This window comes from Lindgomyces ingoldianus, assembly GCF_010093535.1.
Source record: "Lindgomyces ingoldianus strain ATCC 200398 unplaced genomic scaffold BDR25scaffold_26, whole genome shotgun sequence".
Lineage (NCBI taxonomy): Eukaryota > Fungi > Ascomycota > Dothideomycetes > Pleosporales > Lindgomycetaceae > Lindgomyces > Lindgomyces ingoldianus.
Genome location: NW_022985187.1, coordinates 77418 through 89969, shown reverse-complemented (window position 1 = coordinate 89969; position 12552 = coordinate 77418).

Genomic DNA, 12552 nt, shown 5'->3' with positions numbered 1-12552 from the left:
TAAGTGTAATTATAGGGCTTACTTACTATAAAAAGTTATTAATAAATTATTAGTAAAAGTTAGTAAATTTTATAAAAGCTTAAATATTTTTTATATTTTTTAAGTATTACTAATCTAGCATAGTCTAAACTTTAACAAGGTCTATTTAAATGCTATCTATAAAGATTACATATTCTAAATATGTAACTTTTAATTAGTAGAACTTACATTTATCTATATTAAGTTATAAACCTACTTCTTCTATAGCTTTTAGTACTAGGCGTATATGCTATTTATACTCTAAAAGGCTATTACTATAGATTAGAATGTTGTTAATATACATAGTGTAGAACATGTCTAGGTAGGGTTAAAGCAAGTTGTTTATAAAATGTTAAAAAGTACTAGGCGTGTTAGCTAAGCTAAAAGGCATTACTAAGTACTTAAATAGTCTATATTAGGTCTAAAACGCTGTTAGCTACTTATTACTCTTTACTATTCTTAGCTTATTAAAGGCAGTAATAATATCTAACTTTATAAAATACTTTACTTTACTTAGTTAGCTTAGGGTTTTTTATAAAAAGAAAATTAAGTATTAGTTTTTAATAGTAATAGTGTTTAGTTCTTAGTAGTTAATGTAGAATTAAAGCCTACCTCTAGGTTTCTTTATAAATAGTATAAGTAACACTACTAGTAAAAAGCTAGCTTAAATAAACTCTTTTTCTAGGTTCTTATTAAAGTATTTTTAAAGCACTTTTAATTTATTTAGTAACATTTTATATAGTAGCTTATAACTAGGTTATTTACTAAGCTTAAAAGTTATTTAGTAATTATATAAATATTATATTAAAAGCTTATTAAACTTATCTTAAAAAAAACATATAATAAGTTATAGTAGTCTTAAAAAACTATTATTTTTAAGTTAGTGTGTTTTTAAAGAGCTAAAGCTTAGTCTATATTAGAAATTATAACTGCGTAGATTTTATAATCTAGTTATTAAGCTAGGGTTATAAATAAAGCAGGTTCTATATAGCAGATGTCTATTTGCTGTTTAAGTCCTAGTTTATATTTAAATTAAGTAAGTAAAAATTTTTTAAAGGCTTTTTTTTCTTTAAGTTTAAGTAGTTATTAAATTATTTTATATAGCCTATTTTAGTAAGAGGCCTAGCTTATTAGCCTTACTTAAGTAGTTCTTTTCTAGGTTATTAGAGAGTAGGTCTAGAGACCTTCTATATTAAGTGCTACTTAGGTGTTGTTTAAGTATAAGTGTAAGTATACATCTTAGCATTAAAAAGAGTTAAAGTTTAGAACTTACTCTTAGTAATTAAAAGCAACCTTATACTAATACAGCTATAGTTATTCTAGAATTAGGTTATAACATTCTATGTTTATTACATAGAGCTTAATCTACTCTTTATAGTGTTAGTAAGTAATTATAATAGTTATAGTATAAAAAATAGAACTTTTTTTAAGTTATTTTTTATTAAATTTAGTTAAGTAAATTATTTAGGTAAGTAGTGTTAATTAAAAATTTAGTTTACATGCTAGTTTTTTATTAATATAACCTATGCTGTTTACTTTTAAGTTAATAAAAGCTTATATTAGGGCTAATATAGTTTCTTATTATAAATATATAAGAATATTAACTTAGTACTTTTAGTTATTAGTAGGGGACTTAGCTTATAAGTTAGCAGAGATCTAGTGTTAAATTAGTCCTAAAAGGCAACTTAGCTCTAGAACAAGCCTTTTTACAAGCTTCTACTGCTATAGCTATAGCTATGTTAAGAGTAGTAAAAAGAATTAAAGCTTAAATATAAGTTAAAGCCTTTATAAAAATAAAAATAAAATAGTAAGAATCTTTAATAAATGCTAGTAGCGCTACTTATGTAGACTTAAGAAAGGGGAATAAAGCAGTTTAAAAAATATAACTATACTTACTACACTTAAAGTATTAACTTTTTTTTTTATAATCTTTACACTTTCTAGAACTAACTAAAGCATAATTTAAATTAATTTTTATTATGTTAGAGTCCTTATTTATAACTACGCTAGTTTAGGGGCGTATTAGGGCTTGTACAGGGAGGAACTTTATGTTATTATTATAGGTAGCAATTAAGTTTACATATATGTTAAGGTTATTTAAGAGGGGTTCTCTTACTATAGCGTGTTATAGTTTAGTTAAGAAGAAGTTATATAAGGCTATAATTAGACCTATTTTATTTAGGCCTATATTAGATGCAAGTTAGTAGAACTTAATAAAGTATAAAGTAAAGCTTTTTTTTTTATTATAAGGTGTTTAAGTAACTTAGAGCTGTTAACTTTTTATTTAAGTCTTTATAAGTTACTTATAGAAACACTATAAATTAATCTAAGTTAATAATATTTTTATTTATTAGTAAGTTAATTAAGGCTGTTATATTATAGTTAAGTTAAAAGTAAGTATATAATAACTAAAAGTGTTTAAAAAGGAATTAGTCTACATTTTCTTTAAGTTTATATTAGAGCTTATATAGAAAAAAAGGTAGGTCTTTTTATTTTTTATTAAACAGTAAGAGATTAGGGAGTTAGTTAGATTTTATTACTAAGTTAGAGGGGTTATAGGTTGTAAGCAGTGTTAGGCAGAAGGGAGTTAAGCTATCTCTAGACTTCTAGGTAAGCTTTAAGGCTAGTAAGTTCTTAGTTCCTACTACTATAATAGAAGTTAAGGTAGAAACAGACTGCTTAATAATATAAAGCTGTTTTTTAAAGTTTTTTTAAAAAGCTTTAAAGCTTACAACATAGCAGCTTTTTTATAAAGTAAGCGCTTTTTAAAAGGCTTTTTAGCTTACTTTAATAGCTTAGAGTTATATAAGTACTAAGCTTATTAAATTAGATTTAGAGGCTATTCTTAGCTAGAGTTTTAACACAACATAATGTTATAATTATGCACAAGTAAGGTTATAGAGCTTTATAAAGGTCTAGTTTAATTACTACATAAAGTATTATAGTAGGTACAAGACATTATGTAAGGAACAGAAAAGTTTAAAAGAAAATTAGTAATTAAATACTTAGCTTAAAAGTCTAAGCGCTTTAGGTATAAATTAAGCCTGTTCTAGGTTTAGTTAGTGTTAAGGCAGTTTATGCTTAAGTTTATGTCTATGTTGTGTTGTGTTTATGTTAGACATGCACTAATAATACTCTAGTACGCGTCTAATACAGTTATGTCTGGGATCCGGGGAGGATACCGTGACACTAGCTGTTAGAGCCTATTTAACACTAATTAGTAGTTAATTTAATTAACTATAAATTAGTAAGAGTAATAATAGAGTACTTACGCTTTATAAGGTACTTTGTTTTGTTACCTATCCTTTAGAAAGAGTAATAATAGAGCACTTACACCTTACAAGGTACTTTATTTAGTTACCTATCTCTTAGAATAGCAGATTAATCCTTTACATTGTACAGCAAGCTCTGCTACTGTATAAAGTAAGAAGGAGATAGTGTAAGACGCACACTAAAGCTACTAAAGCTGCACAACTTAGCAGCTAGACAATAGCACATTAATTCTTTGCATTATACAGCAAGCTCTGCTACTGTACAAAGTAAGAAGGAGATAGTGTAAGGCGCACACTAAAGCTATTAAAGCTGCACAACCTAGCAGCTAGACAACAGCAGTACCTGCTGTGATGACAAGCACTGTCTCTACTACCGTATGGAGCTGGGGAAGCATAGCAGAGTAGGTCGGCTCTATTTCAGCTACACTAAGATAGAGAGGAGAAAGGGAGCTTTAAGGGCAGCTCTGCAGAAGAAGTGCTTGCAGCGCTAAGGCGCTAGCAAGGACGCTAGCGCTAAGCAAACTAATAGCGTTGCGCTAGTCGCACCCCCTATATCCTGATTAGCTGCACAGGCAGCTCGTCATGTGACGCGCGACAGAGCTCTCTGCGTAGGACTGTTACATCACCCCCTTCTAAGGCAGTCTTGTCCCTAAGACTAGGTAGTTTAGCGCCTTTGCATTAGTCTTTAAACTAGTTAAGACCTTAGCGCAGGTTAATTATTAACCTCTGTAGGTTCTATATCCTTGCTTTTTTTATACACTTGCAACTAGGCGTCTAGTCGCGCTGGCAGACCAGGCTTAGTAGGATATGCTTAGTAGAAGTCCCTTACCTTATGCAGAGCTCTAAGGAATCCGTCAGCATTATACCAGGTAGGGTCAGGATCATAGCCTACCTATAAGGCTTAGTATTAAAGACGCCCGCAGTAGACGCGACTATCTAGGATGTCCTAAACCTGCCACTTAGGGTAACTGTTAACCTTAATTAGCTTCTCTAGGGGCTTAACCTAACCTAGCAGCATTATAGGTGCTGCCTGCTGTAGGCAGTCTACGTAGAAGACGTTGTGCATTCTTATGTATAGGGGGAGCTTAAGCTAGTACAAATAACCTCTTATGCCTATAATTAGATAGGGCCTGTATATCTGCTAGTTAAGCTTCTAGCTAGGGCGCCCTATAATAAAGCCCTTAGGGGTCACATATACCTTGTTACCTACTATAAAGTTAGGCTTACGCTACTTCTTATTTACCTAAGCTGCTTACTGCTTTTAAGCTTAAGTAATACCCTTCTTTATAATCTTAATTACTTATTGTACAGCATTATAGCAAAGCTTAGCATAGCTCTAAGCCTTCTTATATAAAATCTGCTCTAGCGTAGTTAGTAAGTGTCTTATATGTGCCTTCTAGTCCTAGTAGTGTGTTAAATAATAGCTAAACTTAATTTTAAATAGTAATAACCTTATTATCTTATGCAGTAGAGATGCTTAAGCCTAGTCTATGCAAAGTAGTAGGTCTAACTAGTTGTCTTAGAAGTAATTAACAAATAGACACAGTTACTAGTTAATATACTAATTTAGCACCTTTATGTTGCTATTAGTCTAGGGATAGTAGGGTGTAAAGAGCTTTTATTTAACACTAGTAAGGCAGCAAAGCTTATCTATAAATGCAGAGGTAAACTATAGTCTGCAGTTAGAGACAATTAATTAAGAGGGTCTATAGACGCGCTAGATATAGCAATAGTATAGGTCTGCAGCCCCTACAGCAGTAATAGTCTTGTAGCATAGCAGTAAAAAGTAGCGCTTGCTTAGACAGTCTACTATAATAAACACGTTATTATAGCTAGCTTAATTAAGTAGAAACAACTTAAAATCTATAAAGATGTCTTGCTATGCTTACTTAAGTATTAGTAGTAGCTTAAAAAGCCCTAGGGTCTTATCTTAAAAGATATAGCTCTACTAACAGGCCTTATAGGCGCTAATGTAGGTCTTAACATCTTAGCTTATGCTTAGCTAGTAGTACTACTTGCGCAGCAGCTTAGTTATTTTCTTAGTCCTAAGATGTGCAGTAAGTTGTGTTGCGTAAATAGCGCAGATAAGGTAAGTTTTTAGGAACTAGACAGCTAAGACTATAAGCTTTCCTTCCTTTAGTAGTAAGCCCTTAGTATTAAGCTTCTATTATAAGCTAGAATCTTACACTTTATTATAGCAGTATTATAAGCTTTTATAATTCTAATTAGCATCTAAGATCTAATTAATAAGCTTATATAGTTAATTTATTAGCAGCAGCTCTATAAGCTTCTTATTTAGCAAAGAGGTGCTCTGCAGAGTAGTGTGTAATTAAGTAATAAGACTAACACTAATCTACTTTTAGCTTAAAAAAAAGTGTGTATAAGCAGCTTTATTTTTTTCTTTTTATGTTTTAAGCTTCTTTTACTTCCTTAATAGCGCGTCTACAACAACGTTAGCAGTGCCTAGGCAGTAGGTTAGCGTAAGGTTAAAGTCTACTATTAGTATAGCCTATTACATCTAGTAAGGGGTAAGCTTATGCTTAATAGCAAAGTACTTAAGAGCTTAGTAATTAGTAATTACTGTAAATAGCTTATCTTATTATAGGCCTATTAGCTACACTTACTACTTTTATAAGCCTTAAATAACTGTAAGCATCTCTTTATTATATATGTTATAGTTTATCTGCAGTAGGCTTATAGTTTTAGAGTAGAACGCTATAAGGCGCTAGGTGCTATTATCCTGCAGCTGTAATAGTACTTCTATAACAACTTTGTTACTTATGTTAGTCTTTATATGTGTCTTATAATTTAGTAAGTAGTGCATAAAAATGTTATCTAACAGCATAAAGTTTTTAGCACGCTTAAACACAGCTAACTTGTGCTCTTCTAAAGGATGCTAGGCGCTACGCTTAAGCAGCTTTATAAGTAGCTGTACAATGCAACTATAGTCTTTAAAGAAGGCGCAGTAGAAGTTGCAGAACTCTAGAAACAACTACAGGCTTTTAATTAAAGTTAGTATAGGCTAGTCTTAGACAGCAGCTACCTTAGTAGGGTCCTTATAGATTCTGTCTATGCTAATAATAAGACTTAGAAATTTTGTCTTAGTAACTATAAATTTGCTTTTCTTAAGGTTAATTTATAAGCTAGCGTCTTATAGATAATGTAGGACCTTAGTAATATATACCTTATGCTGTAAAGGGTTATCTAAGTAGATTAAGATGTTATTAAAGTAGGCTATACAAAAGTTATTAAGTAGGCTATGTAGAACTTAATTAATATATTACTAAAAAGTTACAGGGCTGTTATAGAGTCTAAAAGGCAGCATATAATACTTATAGTTGCTATAGTGTGTTTAGAAGGTAGTTAAGTCCTTAACCTTTTTAGTAAGCTAGATATAATAGAACACCTATTATATATTAAGCTTAGTAAAGACTTTAGCTGCAGCTAGCTGTGTAAGCGTCTTTTAGATTAGAGGTATTAGGTAAGTGTTTTTCTTTATAATTATATTAAGCTTATAATAGTCTACATAGAACCTCTACTTTTTTTTTAGCTTCTTAGTAAACAAGACTAGAGAAGCGTAGCTAGTGTTACTGTGCGTAATAAATCCGCGTTGCAGGTAGTTGTCTAGATAGTCCTTAACTAGCCTAAGCTACTCTAGAGACATGCTGTATAGTAGGCTGCTTAATAAGGTGTTCTTTACTATTAGCTTAATATTATAGTTAACGCTAGGTTAGTGCAGCAGCAGTTTGTCTAAGTCTCTTTTTAAGAAGTAAGCTAGTGTAGCTTTAGCATACATAGAGAATAGTAACTTCTTAAGCATTAGCTATTAGAGCTTATTCTTAGAATTAACTATTATAGGTGCTTAGCAGTCCTTAATTAGTTAATTAACTTTATAAACGCTAATATGTTTAATTATAACATTTCTGCGCTTTATGTGTAGCATAAACGCAGCAGCGTTAATTATGTTTACCTCTAGCCCTGCCTTAGCAAGTGCTTTTCTAGATACAGCTAGTTAACATTAGCGCGCTTAAGTAGCGCTAGAAGGCATTAGTTAAGGATTAAGTTACTTTTTTATCTTTTTTAAGTTCTGCTACTAATTATGCTTCTAAGTTAATTAAAGTTAGTATTAATTAATTTTTAATATCTTTATAAACTTATCTTATTAGTTAGTGTCTGCTTAATAAGATTAGTTAATCTATAAAGACACACTATGTGTAGGGATAATAATATTACACTTATAGTCCTGTGTTTAATTATTGTCTAGCTACTAAATTAATTATTTCTTATAGTTAATCTAAACACTAGCCTTCTTAAAGACCTTACAGCCTATAATTAAGTTATAACAGCTTATGTTGCAGAGGATAAAGAGTGTAAGCAGCTAGTAGCTGTTAATTACTAGATTTATATAAAAGTACTTATCTACCTGTCTATTTAGTTAATTATTATATTTTATAATAAAGATAGACTTAATGCTAAGCATCTTAGGCTGTAGGTGCTTCTAGATTATCTATAGGTGTTGTAAGTAGATTAAATTATAGCTGCTAGCCCCTATGTTAATAAGACTATTTAAGTGTATAGTAATCCCTCTAGCAGAGACGCAGCAGGGCAGCATAAAAGGCTTACTACTAAATAGCAGCTTACACAGCTTTTGCGCTAGCGCTTTGTTTATTAACTCTAAGAAGAAGACTTTCTTTAGAGTAAGTCTTTTTCTAATTTACTGTCCTTACTAAAGCTTATAGTGTTTAGCTTCTACACTGCTTCTATAGCCTTGCTTTTAGCGCAGGCGTAAGGGCAGTTACAACTTATATGTTCTAGCTAATAGCATAAGTAGCAGGTTACAGCATTTTTTATTAAAGCTGCCTACGCTTAGGGCATTACTAGAGTTGTTAGAGCAGTAGTAGTAGTAGCAGGTTAAAGAACATTTTAACACGTAAGCTTCTTTTCACCTCTCTACACGTGTTACACGCTTAACTCTGCAGTAGACCTCTACAGTAAGAAGAATATCTAGTAGGCTTACTTTATATAATTAAAAAAGCTAACTGTTAGGTTATTATAGTAAGTTTTTATGTGTACTTAGAGCTAACTTAATAAGGTGTTATAAATTTTATCCTTTTACTACTTAAGCAGCAGCTTAGCTTTATTTATAAAGTATATAAACTAGGCCTTAAAGTTTTTAAAATCCTAAGATAGCTTTATCTTAAGCTAGTAAAGCTTAGTTTTAGCTTTTATTTACTAGTTAGTATTTTTAAAGCTTTTTTTTAAAAAGCTTATAATATTTTTAGTTATTACTAGCTTACCTTACTACTTTTAGGCTTTAAAGTAAGGAACTAGTTAACCTAGCGCTTAACTACTTACCTTACTTTTAGTATAGTGTACTTAAGTGTTTTCTTCTTTTATAAAGTTACTATTTATAGGTATAAAGTAGTCTATGTTGTAAAGTAGCTTACTTATTAGGAGGTTTTTTTAGTAATTAAATTTAATATTATTCTTGCCTATAAACCTAGGCAGATCCTCTGCTTTAGCTAACAGTTTTAGCCTAGCTCCTTAGCTTATAGTACTAATATAAAAAAGGTTAAGTGTTTTTAGTGTAGCTAGGTTAAATTGCAGTTGCTTTCTTAGTGTAGTTAGTATAGGCGTGCCTTTTAGCGCTTAACAAGCTTTATCTAAGAGAAATAATTAATTATACACTAGTGTAGTAGCAGCCTTAAGTCTTTTAACTTTATCTTTATAATTAGCTAGGTGTTTAAGGGTTTTATTTAGTAGGCTTTAAAGCTCTAATAGCTTTTTACTAACTTTTACTTACTTAGCTTCTGCTATGTTAACTACTTTAGTAAAAGTATTAGTATAGTTTTAATAAGCTTACATATTTAATAACTACTATAGTAGCTTATTTGCTACAACTATGTAATCTACAGCTATAAAGTTTAGTAGGTCTAGGCAGAGGCTAATTAAATTATAATTAGTAGTACTTTAGGTAATAGCCTTTGTCTAGAACAATAGTGCTTTTCTAGCCTGCTAAGCGTGCGCGCGCGCAGTCTTAATAGCGTAGTCCTTCTTAAACACATTGTTAGCGTAGAACTAGGCCTAGCATAGCAGCGTCTTTAGTTTAGGTGTATAGGCGTTGCTAGTAGGCTAGGCAGTAGGATTAACACGCATTTTAATCTTTAACAGCTTCTCTATTCTAGTGCTCTTAGCTCCTTCTCTCTACTCTAGGGTCTAGCAGTCTGCAGAGGTATAGTGTAGTGTGAGCCCTGGGTCCGGTGACGGTGGGGCTGATAGTCAATTAGTGGTGGGTTCATATGTAGGTTTGTACAGAGCCTGCGGCTCTCTTTGCGTTGTTGCAGTAGTAGTTAGTACAGTAGGCCCCCCCCTACAGTTAATTTAAACTAGAGCAGCAGCGCTCCTAGCTTAGAGCTTCTTAATAAGGTGCAACAATCTAATTATTACTTAGTGTTGCTTTTATAGTTGCCTAGCCTAACTAGGGCTTTAAGGCAGATAGCTATTATTAACAAACTAAGGCTTAGCCTAGTTATACTAGCAAATTTGTCTAAGTAAAGGTTAGTTAGCAGATTAAGCTCTTAGAGCTAACTGCATAGTAGACCTAGATATTGTGTTGCTGTCTTTTAGCTAAATAAAATAATTTTAGTGTAATATAATAATAAGCACTGTCTCTACTACTGTATAGAGCTAGAGAAGCATAGTAGAGTAGGTTAGCTCTATTTTAGCTACACTAAGATAAAGAGAAGAAAGGGAGCTTTAAGGGCAGCTCTGCAGAAGAAGTGCTTGCGGCGCTAAGGCGCTAGCAAGGACGCTAGCGCTAAGTGAACTAATAGCGTTGCGCTAGTCGCACCCCCTATATCCTGATTGGCTGCACGGGCAGCTCGTCATGTGACGCGCGACAGAGCTCTCTGCGTAGGACCGTCACACCTGCGCGATCTACTGCACAAGTAATTAACTCTACGCTTTATAAGGCACTTTGTTTTATTACCTATCTCTTAGGAAAAGTAACAATAAAGCACTTACACTTTATAAGGTACTTTATTTAGTTACTTATCTCTTAGAATAGTAGATTAATCCTTTACATTATACAGCAAGCGCTGCTACTGTACAAAGTAAAAAGAAAATAGTGTAAGGCGCACACTAAAGCTATTAAAGCTGCACAACCTAGCAGCTAGACAATAGCAGTACCTGCGCAATCTACTAGAAAAGCAATTAACTATACTATTATAATAAAATCCTACTAGCAACTAACAACTCTGCGTAATAATAGAAAGAATAAAAAATAATTCCTATTATATAAATAACTTATAAAGGATATAAGGATATTAGAGGCAACACTACAGAACAAGACTAGCCTAGAGTACTAGAATAATAAGATTAACATGTTAAAGGCTCTAATAAGCCTACAGACTTAATTATACATAAGTTACATAATTACTAATCTACACATAATAACTTAAAAGGGCGCTACTTTTTTAAGTGTGTACATAAAGAATTTTAAAAAATAGACACTATAAGACTTCTTAGCACTTAGCTGCATGTTTAAAAGGGAGCTTATATAAGTGCTAGAGGATAAAGAAATTATACTATAGCTAGGCACTAAAGGTACCTAAGCCTAGAAGCTATATAATATAGCATAAAGAAAAGCAATTGCACTAGAAAGGCTTTATACACAACCTTTATTGCTATATAAGGCTCTGCATAAAAGCAGACTAAACATAATGCTGCTATTAACACTAAATATACTAGCATTACCTGCTCCTACACTTTAGCTAGCACTACACTAATCACTGTACAAACAATACATGCCACCCTACCTAACGCCTGCTCCACACCCTTAATTGTACACACCACCGCCTGCAGTAGTGTATGCACTACTAATACCACCTGCACAATCTATACTACATCACAGCCTGTACAAACTTCTACTCTAAAGGGAAACTGCTAAAGAAAAACTTTTAGCAAATAAGATTATATAATTTTAAAAGGCATAAAAAAAATAATAACTACATAAGTTAACTATATAACATTCTTATAAATAAAATAAGGATCTTTATTAATCTATGTTAATAGCTAAATATCTAGGAAACTTAGTATGTAGACATCTTTCTAGATATCCTAGAAGGTTAGGTAAATATGCACTATATGCACAACATAAGCCTTAGAAATAACTAGAAGCATTTATACAACACCTTAAGCATTATAATAAAGGATTTTATGCAAAGAGAAAAGAAAAAACTACAAAAGGCAAAGTTTTATATAAAGAGTAAGACTATTTTAGTAAAGAAGCAACTTATTAAGTTTAATAGCAAAAGAATTAAACTTACGCATAACATAGTAGTTTTTACTTAGAAAAGATAAGTAAGCTACCTTTATATAATTAACCTAAAGAATAAGAATGCTGCACAACAATATGTTAAGTAATATGTAAAAGGGGCATACATTACATCTATGTGTTAACTAGAGGCAGCATTTAACCTTTTTATTACTGCATAAACTATAGACCCTTTATATAATAACATTAATGCACTTAACGCACAAATCTAATAGCAGATAGATAATAGTAAGCATAGTTTTACCTTTCTACTATTACAGCTTAATTATGCAAAGCTGTTTATTTTTATAAATAGATTATTTGCTAATAATAAGAACCTTAGCTTATAGCTAGAATTCTTAATTATATTAAGTAATAAAAACTATATAAAGTAAAGCAACTACTTTAAAATACTAGGCAACATTATACACTAAAATTCTACTAAGTGTAAAAGAGTAACTAGAAGTGTCCTTACTAGTAAACTATACAGAATAGTTAAAAAGTTTAATAATATAATTACACTTAGTATAACTTTATAGTAAATTATATAAACGCTTAAACTACTACTAATTCTAGTAGTAACCTGCATAGATTTAAGGTCTCTATATAATTACCTTATTAAGCTAGGCACTACTAGTAAAAAGTAACTTATAATTAACATTATGTTACTCTACAAATTATATAAGAAGAGAGAAATTACTAAGATAAAGTAGATTAATAGTAAAAACAACTTAGTAAATGTATGTATAAAGAAAACACTAAACTAGGCTCTTTAATTATTAGTCCTAACTAACTACCTCTCTGTCTAGATAAAAGCATCTGTGGACTAGCTAGATCTTGTGCGCAAAGATGCTCTAGACTAACTAGACTAACAACGCCTTTATATAAGGCCTATCTCTTTTGTTTTTTTTATTATACGCACTTATTTTTCTTAGTATAAGATTAGAA